This window comes from Taudactylus pleione, unplaced genomic scaffold, assembly GCF_031769625.1.
Source record: "Taudactylus pleione unplaced genomic scaffold, aTauple2 ptg000070l, whole genome shotgun sequence".
In the NCBI taxonomy this organism is placed as follows: Eukaryota; Metazoa; Chordata; class Amphibia; order Anura; family Myobatrachidae; genus Taudactylus; species Taudactylus pleione.
This window is the reverse complement of record NW_028284472.1, coordinates 17,333,204-17,353,425: the sequence shown is the minus strand read 5'-3', so window position 1 is coordinate 17,353,425 and position 20,222 is coordinate 17,333,204. Positions and strand designations below refer to the sequence as shown.

General features: G+C 36.0%; 4 non-coding genes across 4 annotated transcripts; all 4 read right to left on the bottom strand.

The window, feature by feature from the left end:
- Positions 1-1,980: 1,980 nt before the first annotated feature.
- On the bottom strand, positions 1,981-2,066 carry TRNAR-UCU (transfer RNA arginine (anticodon UCU)). The gene is given in 2 exon segments: positions 1,981-2,016; positions 2,030-2,066. It is a non-coding gene; the product is annotated as a tRNA-Arg (tRNA).
- A 1,029-nt stretch (positions 2,067-3,095) lies between these two features.
- Positions 3,096-3,181, bottom strand: TRNAR-UCU (transfer RNA arginine (anticodon UCU)). Its single transcript is given in 2 exon segments — positions 3,096-3,131; positions 3,145-3,181. It is a non-coding gene; the product is annotated as a tRNA-Arg (tRNA).
- Positions 3,182-12,826: 9,645 nt separating this feature from the next.
- On the bottom strand, positions 12,827-12,912 carry TRNAR-UCU (transfer RNA arginine (anticodon UCU)). Its single transcript is given in 2 exon segments — positions 12,827-12,862; positions 12,876-12,912. It is a non-coding gene; the product is annotated as a tRNA-Arg (tRNA).
- A 4,373-nt stretch (positions 12,913-17,285) lies between these two features.
- On the bottom strand, positions 17,286-17,371 carry TRNAR-UCU (transfer RNA arginine (anticodon UCU)). The gene is given in 2 exon segments: positions 17,286-17,321; positions 17,335-17,371. It is a non-coding gene; the product is annotated as a tRNA-Arg (tRNA).
- Positions 17,372-20,222: the final 2,851 nt, after the last annotated feature.

Below are 20,222 nucleotides of genomic sequence, written 5' to 3'. Positions count from 1 at the left end.
ATTAGTGACATAATTTGTGGTACACAATTAAGGACTGTAGGGAGACATTTTTTATGATGTTTTAGAATACATACCACTCAATCTAAGCAAGGCTAGTTGAGTAGAGACAAAAGTGTTTTCAAAACACCAATTACTGGTTTAAAGGAATCTGAAATTACATTGTAACTTGTGATCTAACTTTGAAAGGGACTTTCCAGTCAACAACCGATCATTATATTGTTTATGTAGCATTCGGATGTCCAATCTCCAATCATATTGTTATGAAAAGTTGAATGTAAATCTTAAATATTTGCATTTAAAACTGAAGAACGACTCTGGTGGGACTTGAACCCACAACTTTTGAATAACTACAACCAACTAAAAGTCTAACGTGCTATCCATTGCACCACAGCGCTCCTGGCAGTTTATGTGCTTGGTTCGACTGTAGCACTTGTAGAATACATAGAGTGGCAAAGGAGTGTCAGATATTTACAATAGTTCTCCCAAATGCAAAAACAGCTATATCTGAGTCTTCCTCTTGCTGATATAAGGTGCAAGTCCTACTTTAAGTAAGCGGAATTAGTGGCATAATTTGTGGTACACAATTAAGGACTGTAGGGAGACATTTTTTTATGATGTTTTAGAATACATACCACTCAATCTAAGCAAGGCTAGTTGAGTAGAGACAAAAGTGTTTTCAAAACACCAATTACTGGTTTAAAGGAATCTGAAATTACATTGTAACTTGTGATCTAACTTTGAAAGGGACTTTCCAGTCAACAACCGATCATTATATTGTTTATGTAGTATTCGGATGTTCAATCTCCAATCATATTGTTATGAAAAGTTGAATGTAAATCCTAAATATTTGCATTTAAAACTGAAGAACGATTATGGTGGGACTTGAACCCACAACCTTTGAATAACTACAACCAACTAGAAGTCCAATTCGCTATCCATTGCGCCACAGAGAACCTGGTGGTTTAAGCGCTTGGTTCGACTGTAGCACTTGTAGAATACATAGAGTGGCAAACGAGTGTCAGATATTTACAATAGTTCTCCCAAATGCAAAAACAGCTATATCTGAGTCTTCCTCTTGCTGATATATGGTGCAAGTCCTACTTTAAGTATGCCTAATTAGTGACATAATTTGTGGTACACAATTAAGGACTGTATGGAGACATTTTTTATGATGTTTTAGAATACATACCCCTCAATCTGAGCAAGGCTAGTTGAGCTGAGACAAAAGTGTTTTCAAAACACCAATTACTGGTTTTAAGGAATCTGAAATTACATTGTAACTTGTGATCTAACTTTGAAAGGGACTTTCCAGTCAAAAACGGATCATTATATTGTTCATGTAGTATAAGGATGTCCAATCTCCAATCATATTGTTATGAAAAATTGAATGTAAATCCTAAATATTTGCATTTAAAACTAAAGAATGAATCTGGTGGGACTCAAGCCCACATCTTTTGAATAACTACAACCATCTAGAAGTCTAACGCGCTATCCATTGCACCACAGCGACCCTGGCAGTTTATGCGCTTGGTTCGACTGTAGCACTTGTAGAATACATAGAGTGGCAAAGGAGTGTCAGATATTTACAATAGTTCTCCCAAATGCAAAAACAGCCATATCTGAGTCTTCTCTTGCTGATATATGGTGCAAGTCCTACTTTAAGTATGCCTAATTAGTGACATAATTTGTGGTACACAATTGAGGACTGTAGGGAGACATTTTTTATGATGTTTTAGAATACATACCACTCAATCTACGCAAGGCTAGTTGAGAAGAGACAAAAGTGTTTTCAAAACACCAATTACTGGTTTAAAGGAATCTGAAATTACATTGTAACTTGTGATCTAACTTTGAAAGGGACTTTCCAGTCAACAACCGATCATTATATTGTTTATGTAGTATTCGGATGTCCAATCTCCAATCATATTGTTATGAAAAGTTGAATGTAAATCTTAAATATTTGCATTTAAAACTGAAGAATGACTTTGGTGGGACTCGAACCCACAACCTTTGAATAACTATAACCAACTAGAAGTCCAATGCGCTATCCATTGTGCCACAGAGCCCCTGGCGGTTTTAGCGCTTGGTTCGACTGTAGCACTTGTAGATAACATAGAGTGGCAAAGGAGTGTCAGATATTTACAATAGTTCTCTGAAATGCAAAAACAGTTATATCTGAGTCTTCCTCTTGTTGATATTTGGTGCATGTCCTTTTTTAAGTATGCGGATTTAGTGACATAATTTGTGGTACACAATTAAGGACTGTAGGGAGACATTTTTTATGATATTTTAGAATACATACCCCTCAATCTGAGCAAGGCTAGTTGAGCAGAGACAAAAGTGTTTTCAAAACACCAATTACTGGTTTAAAGGAATCTGAAATTACATTGTAACTTGTGATCTAACTTTGAAAGGGACTTTCCAGTCAAAAACGGATCATTATATTGTTTATGTAGTATAAGGATCTCCAATCTCCAATCATATTGTTATGAAACGTTGAATGTAAATCCTAAATATTTGCATTTAAAACTAAAGAATGAATCTGGTGGGACTCGTGCCCACAACTTTTGAATAACTACAACCAACTAGAAGTCTAACGCGCTATACATTGCGCCACTGCGCCCCTGGCAGTTTATGCGCTTGGTTCGACTCTAGTACTTGTAGAATACATAGAGTGGCAAAGGAGTGTCAGATATTTACAATAGTTCTCCCAAATTCAAAAACAGCTACATCTGAGTCTTCCTCTTGCTGATATATGGTGCAAGTCCTACTTTAAGTATGTGGAATTAGTGACATAATTTGAGGTACACAATTAAGGACTGTAGGGAGACATTTTTTTATGATGTTTTAGAATACATACCACTCAATCTAAGCAAGGCTAGTTGAGTAGAGACAAAAGTGTTTTCAAAACACCAATTACTGGTTCAAAGGAATCTGAAATTACATTGTAACTTGTAATCTAACTTTGAAAGGGACTTTCCAGTCAACAACCGATCATTATATTGTTTATGTATTATAAGGATGTCCAATCTACAATCATATTGTTATGAAAAGTTGAATGTAAATCTTAAATATTTGCATTTAAAACTAAAGAATGACTTTGGTGGGACTTGAACCCACAACCTTTGAATAACTACAACCAACTAGAAGTCCAATGCACTATCCATTGCGCCACAGAGCCCCTGGCAGCTTTAGCGCTTGGTTCGACTGTAGCACTTGTAGAATACATAGAGTGGCAAAGGAGTGTCAGATATTTACAATAGTTCTCCCAAAAGCAAAAACAGCTATATCTGAGTCTTCCTCTTGCTGATATTTGGTGCAAGTCCTATTTTAAATATGCAGATTTAGTGACATAATTTGTGGTACACAATTATGGACTGTAGGGAGACATTTTTTATGATGTTTTAGAATACTTACCCCTCAATCTGAGCAAGGCTAGTTGAGCAGAGACAAAAGTGTTTTCAAAACACCAATTACTGGTTTAAAGGAATCTGAAATTACATTGTAACTTGTGATCTAACTTTGAAAGGGACTTTCCAGTCAAAAACGGATCATTATATTGTTTATGTAGTATAAGGATCTCCAATCTCCAATCATATTGTTATGAAAAGTTGAATGTAAATCCTAAATATTTGCATTTAAAACTAAAGAATGAATTTGCTGGGACTCGAGCCCACAACTTTTGAATAATTACAACCAACTAGAAGTCTAACGCGCTATTCATTGCGCCACAGCGTCCCTCGCACTTTATGCGCTTGGTTCGATTGTAGCACTTGTAGAGAAAATAGATTGGCAAAGGAGTGTCAGATATTTATAATAGTTCTCCCAAATGCAAAAACAGCTATATCTGAGTCTTCCTCTTGCTGATATATGGTGCAAGTCCTATTTTAAGTATGCAGATTTAGTGACATAATTTGTGGTACACAATTAAGGACTGTAGGGAGACATTTTTTTATGATGTTTTAGAATACATATCACTCAATCAAAGCAAGGCTAGTTGAGTAGAGACAAAAGTGTTTTCAAAACACCAATTACTGGTTTAAAGGAATCTGAAATTACATTGTAACTTGTAATCTAACTTTGAAAGGGACTTTCCAGTCAACAACCGATCATTATATTGTTTATGTAGTATAAGGATGTCCAATCTTCAATCAAATTGTTATGAAAAGTTGAATGTAAATCTTAAATATTTGCATTTGAAACTAAAGAACGACTCTGGTGGGACTTGAGCCCACAACCTTTGAATAACTACAACCAACGAGAAGTCGAACGCACTATCCATTGCACCAAAGAGCCAATGGCAGTTTTCGTGCTTGGTTCGACTGTAGTACTTGTAGAATACATAGAGTGGCAAAGGAGTCTCAGATATTTACAATAGTTCTCCCAAATGCAAAAACAGCTATATCTGAGTCTTCCTCTTGCTGATATTTGGCGCAAGTCCTATTTTAAGTATGCGGATTTAGTGACATAATTTGTGGTACACAATTAAGGACTGTAGGGAGACATTTTTTTATGATGTTTTAGAATACATACCCCTCAATCTGAGCAAGGCTAGTTGAGTAGAGACAAAAGTGTTTTCAAAACACCAATTACTGGTTTAAAGGAATCTGAAATTACATTGTATCTTGTGATCTAACTTTGAAAGGGACTTTCCAGTCAAAAACCGATCATTATATTGTTTATGTAGTATAAGGATGTCCAATCTACAATCATATTGTTATGAAAAGTTGAATGTAAATCTTAAATATTTGCATTTAAAACAAAAGAATGACTCTGGTGGGACTTGAACCCACAACCTTTGAATAACTACAACCAACTAGAAGTCCAATGCGCTATCCATTGCTCCACAGAGCGCATGGCAGTTTTAGCGCTTGGTTCGACTGTAGCACTTGTAGAATACATAGAGTGGCAAAGGAGTGTCAGATATTTACAATAGTTCTCCCAAATGCAAAAACAGCTATATCTGAGTCTTCCTCTTGCTGATATTTGGTGCAAGTCCTATTTTAAGTATGCGGATTTAGTGACATAATTTGTGGTACAAAATTAAGGACTGTATGGAGACATTTTTTATGATGTTTTAGAATACATACCCATCAATCTGAGCAAGGCTAGTTGAGCAGAGACAAAAGTGTTTTCAAAACACCAATTACTGGTTTAAAGGAATCTGAAATTACATTGTAACTTGTGATCTAACTTTGAAAGGGACTTTCCAGTCAAAAACGGATCATTATATTGTTTATGTAGTATAAGGATCTCCAATCTCCAATCATATTGTTATGAAAAGTTGAATGTAAATCCTAAATACTTGCATTTAAAACTATAGAATGAATCTGGTGGGACTCGAGCCCACAACTTTTGAATAACTACAACCAACTAGAAGTCTAACGCGCTATCCATTGCACCATAGCGCCCCTTGCAGCTTTAGCGCTTGGTTCGACTGTAGCACTTGTAGAATACATAGAGTGGCAACGGAGTGTCAGATATTTACAATAGTTCTCCCAAATGCTAAAACAGCTATATCTGAGTCTTCCTCTTGCTGATATTTGGTGCAAGTCCTATTTTAAGTATGCGGATTTAGTGACATAATTTGTGGTACACAATTAAGGACTGTAGGGAGACATTTTTTTATGATGTTTTAGAATACAAACCACTCAATCTGAGCAAGGCTAGTTGAGTAGAGATAAAAGTGTTTTCAAAACACCAATTACTGGTTTTAATGAATCTGAAATTACATTGTAAAATGTGATCTAACTTTGAAAGGAACATTCCAGTCAACAACCGATCATTATATTGTTTATGTAGTATAAGGATGTCCAATCTCCAATCATATTGTTATGAAAAGTTGAATGTAATTCGTAAAGATTTGCATTTAAAACTAAAGAACGACTCTGGTGGGATTCGAACCCACAACCTTTGAATCACTACAACCAACTAGAAGTCTAATGCGCTATCCATTGCACCACTGCGCCCCTGGCAGCTTTAGCGCTTGGTTCGACTGTAGCACTTGTAGAATACATAGAGTGGCAAAGGAGTGTCAGATATTTACAATAGTTCTCCCAAATGCAAAAACAGCTATATCTGAGTCTTCCTCTTGCTGATATTTGGTGCAAGTCCTATTTTAAGTATGCGGATTTAGTGACATAATTTGTGGTACACAATTATGGACTGTAGGGGGACATTTTTTATGATGTTTTAGAATACATACCCCTCAATCTGAGCAAGGCTAGTTGAGCAGAGACAAAAGTGTTTTCAAAACACCAATTACTGGTTTAAAGGAATCTGAAATTACATTGTAACTTGTGATCTAACTTTGAAAGGGACTTTCCAGTCAAAAACGGATCATTATATTGTTTATGTAGTATAAGGATCTCCAATCTCCAATCATATTGTTATGAAAAGTTGAATGTAAATCCTAAATACTTGCATTTAAAACTATAGAATGAATCTGGTGGGACTCGAGCCCACAACTTTTGAATAACTACAACCAACTAGAAGTCTAACGCGCTATCCATTGCACCATAGCGCCCCTTGCAGCTTTAGCGCTTGGTTCGACTGTAGCACTTGTAGAATACATAGAGTGGCAAAGGAGTGTCAGATATTTACAATAGTTCTCCCAAATGCAAAAACAGCTATATCTGAGTCTTCCTCTTGCTGATATTTGGTGCAAGTCCTATTTTAAGTATGCAGATTTAGTGACATAATTTGTGGTACACAATTAAGGACTGTAGGGAGACATTTTTTTATGATGTTTTAGAATACAAACCACTCAATCTGAGCAAGGCTAGTTGAGTAGAGATAAAAGTGTTTTCAAAACACCAATTACTGGTTTTAATGAATCTGAAATTACATTGTAACTTGTGATCTAACTTTGAAAGGAACTTTCCAGTCAACAACCGATCATTATATTGTTTATGTAGTATAAGGATGTCCAATCTCCAATCATATTGTTATGAAAAGTTGAATGTAATTCCTAAAGATTTGCATTTAAAACTAAAGAACGACTCTGGTGGGATTCGAACCCACAACCTTTGAATCACTACAACCAACTAGAAGTCTAATGCGCTATCCATTGCACCACTGCGCCCCTGGCAGCTTTAGCGCTTGGTTCGACTGTAGCACTTGTAGAATACTTAGAGTGGCAAAGGAGTGTCAGATATTTACAATAGTTCTCCCAAATGCAAAAACAGCTATATCTGAGTCTTCCTCTCGCTGATATTTGGTGCAAGTCCTATTTTAAGTATGCGAATTTAGTGACATAATTTGTGGTACACAATTAAGGACTGTAGGGAGACATTTTTTTATGATGTTTTAGAATACATACCACTCAATCTGAGCAAGGCTAGTTGAGTAGAGATAAAAGTGTTTTCAAAACACCAATTACTGGTTTTAAGGAATCTGAAATTACATTGTAACTTGTGATCTAACTTTGAAAGGAACTTTCCAGTCAACAACCGATCATTATATTGTTTATGTAGTATAAGGATGTCCAATCTCCAATCATATTGTTATGAAAAGTTGAATGTAATTCCTAAATATTAGCATTTAAAACTAAAGAACGACACTGGTTGGACTCGAACCCACAACCTTTGAATAACTACAACCAACTAGAAGTCCAATGCGCTATCCATTGCGGCACAGAGCCCCTGGCAGTTTTAGCGCTTGGTTTGACTGTAGCACTTGTAGAATACATAGAGTGGCAAAGGAGTGTCAGATATTTACTCTAGTTCTCCCAAATGCAAAAACAGCTATATCTGAGTCTTCCTCTTGCTGATATTTGGTGCAAGTCCTATTTTAAGTATGCGGATTTAGTGACATAATTTGTGGTACACAATTATGGACTGTAGGGAGACATTTTTTTATGATGTTTTAGAATACAAACCACTCACAGCTCCCCTGCCAATTTATGCGCTTGGTTCGACTGTAGCACTTGTAGAATACATAGAGTGGCAAAGGAGTGTCAGATATTTACAATAGTTCTCCCAAATGCAAAAACAGCTATATCTGAGTCATCCTCTTGCTGATATTTGGTGCAAGTCCTATTTTAAGTATGAGGATTTAGTGACATAATTTGTGGTACACAATTAAGGACTGTAGGGAGACATTTTTTTATGATGTTTTAGAATACATACCCCTCAATCTGAGCAAGGCTAGTTGAGCAGAGACAAAAGTGTTTTCAAAACACCAATTACTGGTTTAAAGGAATCTGAAATTACATTGTAACTTGTGATCTAACTTTGAAAGGGACTTTCCAGTCAAAAACGGATCATTATATTGTTTATGTAGTATAAGGATCTCCAATCTCCAATCATATTGTTATGAAAAGTTGAATGTAAATCCTAAATACTTGCATTTAAAACTATAGAATGAATCTGGTGGGACTCGAGCCCACAACTTTTGAATAACTACAACCAACTAGAAGTCTAACGCGCTATCCATTGCACCATAGCGCCCCTTGCAGCTTTAGCGCTTGGTTCGACTGTAGCACTTGTAGAATACATAGAGTGGCAAAGGAGTGTCAGATATTTACAATAGTTCTCCCAAATGCAAAAACAGCTATATCTGAGTCTTCCTCTTGCTGATATTTGGTGCAAGTCCTATTTTAAGTATGCAGATTTAGTGACATAATTTGTGGTACACAATTAAGGACTGTAGGGAGACATTTTTTTATGATGTTTTAGAATACAAACCACTCAATCTGAGCAAGGCTAGTTGAGTAGAGATAAAAGTGTTTTCAAAACACCAATTACTGGTTTTAATGAATCTGAAATTACATTGTAACTTGTGATCTAACTTTGAAAGGAACTTTCCAGTCAACAACCGATCATTATATTGTTTATGTAGTATAAGGATGTCCAATCTCCAATCATATTGTTATGAAAAGTTGAATGTAATTCCTAAAGATTTGCATTTAAAACTAAAGAACGACTCTGGTGGGATTCGAACCCACAACCTTTGAATCACTACAACCAACTAGAAGTCTAATGCGCTATCCATTGCACGACTGCGCCCCTGGCAGCTTTAGTGCTTGGTTCGACTGTAGCACTTGTAGAATACTTAGAGTGGCAAAGGAGTGTCAGATATTTACAATAGTTCTCCCAAATGCAAAAACAGCTATATCTGAGTCTTCCTCTTGCTGATATTTGGTGCAAGTCCTATTTTAAGTATGCGAATTTAGTGACATAATTTGTGGTACACAATTAAGGACTGTAGGGAGACATTTTTTTATGATGTTTTAGAATACATACCACTCAATCTGAGCAAGGCTAGTTGAGTAGAGATAAAAGTGTTTTCAAAACACCAATTACTGGTTTTAAGGAATCTGAAATTACATTGTAACTTGTGATCTAACTTTGAAAGGAACTTTCCAGTCAACAACCAATCATTATATTGTTTATGTAGTATAAGGATCTCCAATCTCCAATCATATTGTTATGAAAAGTTGAATGTAAATCCTAAATATTTGCATTTAAAACTAAAGAATGAATCTGGCGGGACTCGAGCCCACAACTTTTGAATAACTACAACCAACTAGAATTCTAATGCTCTATCCATTGCACCACAGCTCCCCTGCCAATTTATGCGCTTGGTTCGACTGTAGCACTTGTAGAATACATAGAGTGGCAAAGGAGTGTCAGATATTTACAATAGTTCTCCCAAATGCAAAAACAGCTATATCTGAGTCATCCTCTTGCTGATATTTGGTGCAAGTCCTATTTTAAGTATGAGGATTTAGTGACATAATTTGTGGTACACAATTAAGGACTGTAGGGAGACATTTTTTTATGATGTTTTAGAATACATACCACTCAATCTGAGCAAGGCTAGTTGAGTACAGATAAAAGTGTTTTCAAAACACCAATTACTGGTTTTAAGGAATATGAAATTACATTGTAACTTGTGATCTAACTTTGAAAGGAACTTTCCAGTCAACAACCGATCATTATATTGTTTATGTAGTATAAGGATGTCCAATCTCCATTCATATTGTTATGAAAAGTTGAATGTAATTCCTAAATATTTGCATTTAAAACTAAAGAATGACTCTGGTGGGATTCAAACCCACAACCTTTGAATCACTACAACCTACTAGAAGTCTAACGCGCTATCCATTGCACCACTGCGCCCCTGGCAGCTTTAGTGCTTGGTTCAACTGTAGCACTTGTAGAATACTTAGAGTGGCAAAGGAGTGTCAGATATTTACAATAGTTCTCCCAAATGCAAAAACAGCTATATCTGAGTCTTCCTCTTGCTGATATTTGGTGCAAGTCCTATTTTAAGTATGCGGATTTAGTGACATCATTTGTGGTACACAATTAAGGACTGTAGGGAGACATTTTTTTATGATGTTTTAGAATACATACCACTCAATCTGAGCAAGGCTAGTTGAGTAGAGATAAAAGTGTTTTCAAAACACCAATTACTGGTTTTAAGGAATCTGAAATTACATTGTAACTTGTAATCTAACTTTGAAAGGGACTTTCCAGTCAACAACCGATCATTATATTGTTTATGTAGTATAAGGATGTCCAATCTCCAATCAAATTGTTATGAAAAGTTGAATGTAAATCTTAAATATTTGCATTTAAAACTAAAGAACGACTCTGGTGGGACTCGAGCCCACAACCTTTGAATAACTACAACCAACGAGAAGCCGAATGCGCTATCCATTGCACCACAGAGCCAATGGCAATTTTAGCGCTTGGTTCGACTGTAGCACTTGTAGAATACATAGAGTGGCAAAGGAGTCTCAGATATTTACAATAGTTCTCCCAAATGCAAAAACAGCTATATCTGAGTCTTCCTCTTGCTGATATTTGGTGCAAGTCCTATTTTAAGTATGCAGATTTAGTGACATAATTTGTGGTACACAATTATGGACTGTAGGGAGACATTTTTTATGATGTTTTAGAATACATAACCCTCAATCTGAGCAAGGCTAGTTGAGCAGAGACAAAAGTGTTTTCAAAACACCAATTACTGGTTTAAAGGAATCTGAAATTACATTGTAACTTGTGATCTAACTTTGAAAGGGACTTTCCAGTCAAAAACGGATCATTATATTGTTTATGTAGTATAAGGATCTCCAATCTCCAATCATATTGTTATGAAAAGTTGAATGTAAATCCTAAATACTTGCATTTAAAACTATAGAATGAATCTGGTGGGACTCGAGCCCACAACTTTTGAATAACTACAACCAACTAGAAGTCTAACGCGCCATCCATTGCACCATAGCGCCCCTTGCAGCTTTAGCGCTTGGTTCGACTGTAGCACTTGTAGAATACATAGAGTGGCAAAGGAGTGTCAGATATTTACACTAGTTCTCCCAAATGCAAAAACAGCTATATCTGAGTCTTCCTCTTGCTGATATTTGGTGCAAGTCCTATTTTAAGTATGCGGATTTAGTGACATAATTTGTGGTACACAATTATGGACTGTAGGGAGACATTTTTTATGATGTTTTAGAATACATACCCCTCAATCTGAGCAAGGCTAGTTGAGCAGAGACAAAAGTGTTTTCAAAACACCAATTACTGGATTAATGGAATCTGAAATTATATTGTAACTTGTGATCTAACTTTGAAAAGGACTTTCCAGTCAAAAATGGATCATTATATTGTTTATGTAGTATAAGGATCTCCAATCTCCAATCATATTGTTATGAAAAGTTGAATGTAAATCCTAAATATTTGCATTTAAAACTAAAGAATGAATCTGGCGGGACTCGAGCCCACAACTTTTGAATAACTACAACCAACTAGAATTCTAATGCTCTATCCATTGCACCACAGCTCCCCTGCCAATTTATGCGCTTGGTTCGACTGTAGCACTTGTAGAATACATAGAGTGGTAAAGGAGTGTCAGATATTTACAATAGTTCTCCCAAATGCAAAAACAGCTATATCTGAGCCATCCTCTTGCTGATATTTGGTGCAAGTCCTATTTTAAGTATGAGGATTTAGTGACATAATTTGTGGTACACAATTAAGGACTGTAGGGAGACATTTTTTTATGATGTTTTAGAATACATACCACTCAATCTGAGCAAGGCTAGTTGAGTACAGATAAAAGTGTTTTCAAAACACCAATTACTGGTTTAAAGGAATATGAAATTACATTGTAACTTGTGATCTAACTTTGAAAGGAACTTTCCAGTCAACAACCGATCATTATATTGTTTATGTAGTATAAGGATGTCCAATCTCCATTCATACTGTTATGAAAATTTGAATGTAATTCCTAAAAATTTGCATTTAAAACTAAAGATTGACTCTGGTGGGATTCAAACCCACAACCTTTGAATCACTACAACCAACTAGAAGTCTAACGCGCTATCCATTGCACCACTGCGCCCCTGGCAGCTTTAGTGCTTGGTTCAACTGTAGCACTTGTAGAATACTTAGAGTGGCAAAGGAGTGTCAGATATTTACAATAGTTCTCCCAAATGCAAAAACAGCTATATCTGAGTCTTCCTCTTGCTGATATTTGGTGCAAGTCCTATTTTAAGTATGCGGATTTAGTGACATCATTTGTGGTACACAATTAAGGACTGTAGGGAGACATTTTTTTATGATGTTTTAGAATACATACCACTCAATCTGAGCAAGGCTAGTTGAGTAGAGATAAAAGTGTTTTCAAAACACCAATTACTGGTTTTAAGGAATCTGAAATTACATTGTAACTTGTAATCTAACTTTGAAAGGGACTTTCCAGTCAACAACCGATCATTATATTGTTTATGTAGTATAAGGATGTCCAATCTACAATCATATTGTTATGAAAAGTTGAATGTAAATCTTAAATATTTGCATTTAAAACAAAGGAATGACTCTGGTGGGACTTGAACCCACAACCTTTGAATAACTACAACCAACTAGAAGTCCAATGCGCTATCCATTGCTCCACAGAGCCCATGGCAGTTTTTGCGCTTGGTTCGACTGTCGCGCTTGTAGAATACATAGAGTGGCAAAGGAGTGTCAGATATTTACAATAGTTCTCCCAAATGCAAAAACAGCTATATCTGAGTCTTCCTCTTGCTGATATTTGGTGCAAGTCCTATTTTAAGTATGCGGATTTAGTGACATAATTTGTGGTACACAATTAAGGACTGTATGGAGACATTTTTTTATGATGTTTTAGAATACATACCACTCAATCTGAGCAAGGCTAGTTGAGTACAGATAAAAGTGTTTTCAAAACACCAATTACTGGTTTTAAGGAATATGAAATTACATTGTAACTTGTGATCTAACTTTGAAAGGAACTTTCCAGTCAACAACCGATCATTATATTGTTTATGTAGTATAAGGATGTCCAATCTCCATTCATATTGTTATGAAAAGTTGAATGTAATTCCTAAATATTTGCATTTAAAACTAAAGAACAACTCTGGTGGGATTCAAACCCACAACCTTTGAATCACTACAACCAACTAGAAGTCTAACGCGCTATCCATTGCACCACAGCGCCCCTGGCAGCTTTAGCGCTTGGTTCAACTGTAGCACTTGTAGAATACTTAGAGTGGCAAAGGAGTGTCAGATATTTACAATAGTTCTCCCAAATGCAAAAACAGCTATATCTGAGTCTTCCTCTTGCTGATATTTGGTGCAAGTCCTATTTTAAGTATGGGGATTTAGTGACATAATTTGTGGTACACAATTAAGGACTGTATGGAGACATTTTTTATGATGTTTTAGAATACATACCCCTCAATCTGAGCAAGGTTAGTTGAGCAGAGACAAAAGTGTTTTCAAAACACCAATTACTGGTTTTAAGGAATCTGAAATTACATTGTAACTTGTGATCTAACTTTGAAAGGGACTTTCCAGTCAAAAACGGATCATTATATTGTTCATGTAGTATAAGGATGCCCAATCTCCAATCACATTGTTATGAAAAATTGAATGTAAATCCTAAATATTTGCATTTAAAACTAAAGAATGAATCTGGTGGGACTCAAGACCACAACTTTTGAATAACTACAACCATCTAGCAGTCTAACGCGCTATCCATTGCACCACAGCGACCCTGGCAGTTTATGCGCTTGGTTCGACTGTAGCACTTGTAGAATACATAGTGGCAAAGGAGTGTCAGATATTTACAATAGTTCTCCCAAATGCAAAAACAGCCATATCTGAGTCTTCCTCTTGCTGATATAGGGTGCAAGTCCTACTTTAAGTATGCCTAATTAGTGACATAATTTGTGGTACACAATTAAGGACTGTAGGGAGACATTTTTTATGATGTTTTAGAATACATACCCCTCAATCTGAGCAAGGCTAGTTGAGTAGAGACAAAAGTGTTTTCAAAACACCAATTACTGGTTTAAAGGAATCTGAAATTACATTGTATCTTGTGATCTAACTTTGAAAGGGACTTTCCAGTCAAAAACGGATCATTATATTGTTTATGTAGTATAAGGATCTCCAATCTCCAATCATATTGTTATGAAAAGTTGAATGTAAATCCTAAATATTTGCATTTAAAACTAAAGAAAGAATTTGCTGGGACTCGAGCCCACAACTTTTGAATAATTACAACCAACTAGAAGTCTAACGCGCTATTCATTGCGCCACAGCGTCCCTCGCACTTTATGCGCTTGGTTCGACTGTAGCACTTGTAGAGAACATAGATTGGCAAAGGAGTGTCAGATATTTACACTAGTTCTCCCAAATGCAAAAACAGCTATATCTGAGTCTTCCTCTTGCTGATAATTGGTGCAAGTCCTATTTTAAGTATGCGGATTTAGTGACATAATTTGTGGTACACAATTATGGACTGTAGGGAGACATTTTTTATGATGTTTTAGAATACATACCCCTCAATCTGAGCAAGGCTAGTTGAGCAGAGACAAAAGTGTTTTCAAAACACCAATTACTGGTTTAAAGGAATCTGAAATTACATTGTAACTTGTGATCTAACTTTGAAAGGGACTTTCCAGTCAAAAACGGATCATTATATTGTTTATGTAGTATAAGGATCTCCAATCTCCAATCATATTGTTATGAAAAGTTGAATGTAAATCCTAAATACTTGCATTTAAAACTATAGAATGAATCTGGTGGGATTCGAGCCCACAACTTTTGAATAACTACAACCAACTAGAAGTCTAACGCGCTATCCATTGCACCATAGCGCCCCTTGCAGCTTTAGCGCTTGGTTCGACTGTAGCACTTGTAGAATACATAGAGTGGCAAAGGAGTGTCAGATATTTACAATAGTTCTCCCAAATGCAAAAACAGCTATATCTGAGTCTTCCTCTTGCTGATATTTGGTGCAAGTCCTATTTTAAGTATGCAGATTTAGTGACATAATTTGTGGTACACAATTAAGGACTGTAGGGAGACATTTTTTTATGATGTTTTAGAATACAAACCACTCAATCTGAGCAAGGCTAGTTGAGTAGAGATAAAAGTGTTTTCAAAACACCAATTACTGGTTTTAATGAATCTGAAATTACATTGTAACTTGTGATCTAACTTTGAAATGAACTTTCCAGTCAACAACCGATCATTATATTGTTTATGTAGTATAAGGATGTCCAATCTCCAATCATATTGTTATGAAAAGTTGAATGTAATTCCTAAAGATTTGCATTTAAAACTAAAGAACGACTCTGGTGGGATTCGAACCCACAACCTTTGAATCACTACAACCAACTAGAAGTCTAATGCGCTATCCATTGCACCACTGCGCCCCTGGCAGCTTTAGCGCTTGGTTCGACTGTAGCACTTGTAGAATACATAGAGTGGCAAAGGAGTGTCAGATATTTACAATAGTTCTCCCAAATGCAAAAACAGCTATATCTGAGTCTTCCTCTTGCTGATATTTGGTGCAAGTCCTATTTTAAGTATGCGAATTTAGTGACATAATTTGTGGTACACAATTAAGGACTGTAGGGAGACATTTTTTTATGATGTTTTAGAATACATACCACTCAATCTGAGCAAGGCTAGTTGAGTAGAGATAAAAGTGTTTTCAAAACACCAATTACTGGTTTTAAGGAATCTGAAATTACATTGTAACTTGTGATCTAACTTTGAAAGGAACTTTCCAGTCAACAACCAATCATTATATTGTTTATGTAGTATAAGGATCTCCAATCTCCAATCATATTGTTATGAAAAGTTGAATGTAAATCCTAAATATTTGCATTTAAAACTAAAGAATGAATCTGGCGGGACTCGAGCCCACAACTTTTGAATAACTACAACCAACTAGAATTCTAATGCTCTATCCATTGCACCACAGCTCCCCTGCCAATTTATGCGCTTGGTTCGACTGTAGCACTTGTAGAATACATAGAGTGGTAAAGGAGTGTCAGATATTTACAATAGTTCTCCCAAATGCAAAAACAGCTATATCTGAGCCATCCTCTTGCTGATATTTGGTGCAAGTCCTATTTTAAGTATGAGGATTTAGTGACATAATTTGTGGTACACAATTAAGGACTGTAGGGAGACATTTTTTTATGATGTTTTAGAATACATACCACTCAATCTGAGCAAGGCTAGTTGAGTACAGATAAAAGTGTTTTCAAAACACCAATTACTGGTTTAAAGGAATATGAAATTACATTGTAACTTGTGATCTAACTTTGAAAGGAACTTTCCAGTCAACAACCGATCATTATATTGTTTATGTAGTATAAGGATGTCCAATCTCCATTCATACTGTTATGAAAATTTGAATGTAATTCCTAAAAATTTGCATTTAAAACTAAAGATTGACTCTGGTGGGATTCAAACCCACAACCTTTGAATCACTACAACCAACTAGAAGTCTAACACGCTATCCATTGCACCACTGCGCCCCTGGCAGCTTTAGTGCTTGGTTCAACTGTAGCACTTGTAGAATACTTAGAGTGGCAAAGGAGTGTCAGATATTTACAATAGTTCTCCCAAATGCAAAAACAGCTATATCTGAGTCTTCCTCTTGCTGATATTTGGTGCAAGTCCTATTTTAAGTATGCGGATTTAGTGACATCATTTGTGGTACACAATTAAGGACTGTAGGGAGACATTTTTTTATGATGTTTTAGAATACATACCACTCAATCTGAGCAAGGCTAGTTGAGTAGAGATAAAAGTGTTTTCAAAACACCAATTACTGGTTTTAAGGAATCTGAAATTACATTGTAACTTGTAATCTAACTTTGAAAGGGACTTTCCAGTCAACAACCGATCATTATATTGTTTATGTAGTATAAGGATGTCCAATCTACAATCATATTGTTATGAAAAGTTGAATGTAAATCTTAAATATTTGCATTTAAAACAAAGGAATGACTCTGGTGGGACTTGAACCCACAACCTTTGAATAACTACAACCAACTAGAAGTCCAATGCGCTATCCATTGCTCCACAGAGCCCATGGCAGTTTTTGCGCTTGGTTCGACTGTCGCGCTTGTAGAATACATAGAGTGGCAAAGGAGTGTCAGATATTTACAATAGTTCTCCCAAATGCAAAAACAGCTATATCTGAGTCTTCCTCTTGCTGATATTTGGTGCAAGTCCTATTTTAAGTATGCGGATTTAGTGACATAATTTGTGGTACACAATTAAGGACTGTATGGAGACATTTTTTTATGATGTTTTAGAATACATACCACTCAATCTGAGCAAGGCTAGTTGAGTACAGATAAAAGTGTTTTCAAAACACCAATTACTGGTTTTAAGGAATATGAAATTACATTGTAACTTGTGATCTAACTTTGAAAGGAACTTTCCAGTCAACAACCGATCATTATATTGTTTATGTAGTATAAGGATGTCCAATCTCCATTCATATTGTTATGAAAAGTTGAATGTAATTCCTAAATATTTGCATTTAAAACTAAAGAACAACTCTGGTGGGATTCAAACCCACAACCTTTGAATCACTACAACCAACTAGAAGTCTAACGCGCTATCCATTGCACCACAGCGCCCCTGGCAGCTTTAGCGCTTGGTTCAACTGTAGCACTTGTAGAATACTTAGAGTGGCAAAGGAGTGTCAGATATTTACAATAGTTCTCCCAAATGCAAAAACAGCTATATCTGAGTCTTCCTCTTGCTGATATTTGGTGCAAGTCCTATTTTAAGTATGGGGATTTAGTGACATAATTTGTGGTACACAATTAAGGACTGTATGGAGACATTTTTTATGATGTTTTAGAATACATACCCCTCAATCTGAGCAAGGTTAGTTGAGCAGAGACAAAAGTGTTTTCAAAACACCAATTACTGGTTTTAAGGAATCTGAAATTACATTGTAACTTGTGATCTAACTTTGAAAGGGACTTTCCAGTCAAAAACGGATCATTATATTGTTCATGTAGTATAAGGATGCCCAATCTCCAATCACATTGTTATGAAAAATTGAATGTAAATCCTAAATATTTGCATTTAAAACTAAAGAATGAATCTGGTGGGACTCAAGACCACAACTTTTGAATAACTACAACCATCTAGCAGTCTAACGCGCTATCCATTGCACCACAGCGACCCTGGCAGTTTATGCGCTTGGTTCGACTGTAGCACTTGTAGAATACATAGTGGCAAAGGAGTGTCAGATATTTACAATAGTTCTCCCAAATGCAAAAACAGCCATATCTGAGTCTTCCTCTTGCTGATATAGGGTGCAAGTCCTACTTTAAGTATGCCTAATTAGTGACATAATTTGTGGTACACAATTAAGGACTGTAGGGAGACATTTTTTATGATGTTTTAGAATACATACCCCTCAATCTGAGCAAGGCTAGTTGAGTAGAGACAAAAGTGTTTTCAAAACACCAATTACTGGTTTAAAGGAATCTGAAATTACATTGTATCTTGTGATCTAACTTTGAAAGGGACTTTCCAGTCAAAAACGGATCATTATATTGTTTATGTAGTATAAGGATCTCCAATCTCCAATCATATTGTTATGAAAAGTTGAATGTAAATCCTAAATATTTGCATTTAAAACTAAAGAAAGAATTTGCTGGGACTCGAGCCCACAACTTTTGAATAATTACAACCAACTAGAAGTCTAACGCGCTATTCATTGCGCCACAGCGTCCCTCGCACTTTATGCGCTTGGTTCGACTGTAGCACTTGTAGAGAACATAGATTGGCAAAGGAGTGTCAGATATTTACACTAGTTCTCCCAAATGCAAAAACAGCTATATCTGAGTCTTCCTCTTGCTGATATTTGGTGCAAGTCCTATTTTAAGTATGCGGATTTAGTGACATAATTTGTGGTACACAATTATGGACTGTAGGGAGACATTTTTTATGATGTTTTAGAATACATACCCCTCAATCTGAGCAAGGCTAGTTGAGCAGAGACAAAAGTGTTTTCAAAACACCAATTACTGGTTTAAAGGAATCTGAAATTACATTGTAACTTGTGATCTAACTTTGAAAGGGACTTTCCAGTCAAAAACGGATCATTATATTGTTTATGTAGTATAAGGATCTCCAATCTCCAATCATATTGTTATGAAAAGTTGAATGTAAATCCTAAATACTTGCATTTAAAACTATAGAATGAATCTGGTGGGATTCGAGCCCACAACTTTTGAATAACTACAACCAACTAGAAGTCTAACGCGCTATCCATTGCACCATAGCGCCCCTTGCAGCTTTAGCGCTTGGTTCGACTGTAGCACTTGTAGAATACATAGAGTGGCAAAGGAGTGTCAGATATTTACAATAGTTCTCCCAAATGCAAAAACAGCTATATCTGAGTCTTCCTCTTGCTGATATTTGGTGCAAGTCCTATTTTAAGTATGCAGATTTAGTGACATAATTTGTGGTACACAATTAAGGACTGTAGGGAGACATTTTTTTATGATGTTTTAGAATACAAACCACTCAATCTGAGCAAGGCTAGTTGAGTAGAGATAAAAGTGTTTTCAAAACACCAATTACTGGTTTTAATGAATCTGAAATTACATTGTAACTTGTGATCTAACTTTGAAATGAACTTTCCAGTCAACAACCGATCATTATATTGTTTATGTAGTATAAGGATGTCCAATCTCCAATCATATTGTTATGAAAAGTTGAATGTAATTCCTAAAGATTTGCATTTAAAACTAAAGAACGACTCTGGTGGGATTCGAACCCACAACCTTTGAATCACTACAAACAACTAGAAGTCTAATGCGCTATCCATTGCACCACTGCGCCCCTGGCAGCTTTAGCGCTTGGTTCGACTGTAGCACTTGTAGAATACATAGAGTGGCAAAGGAGTGT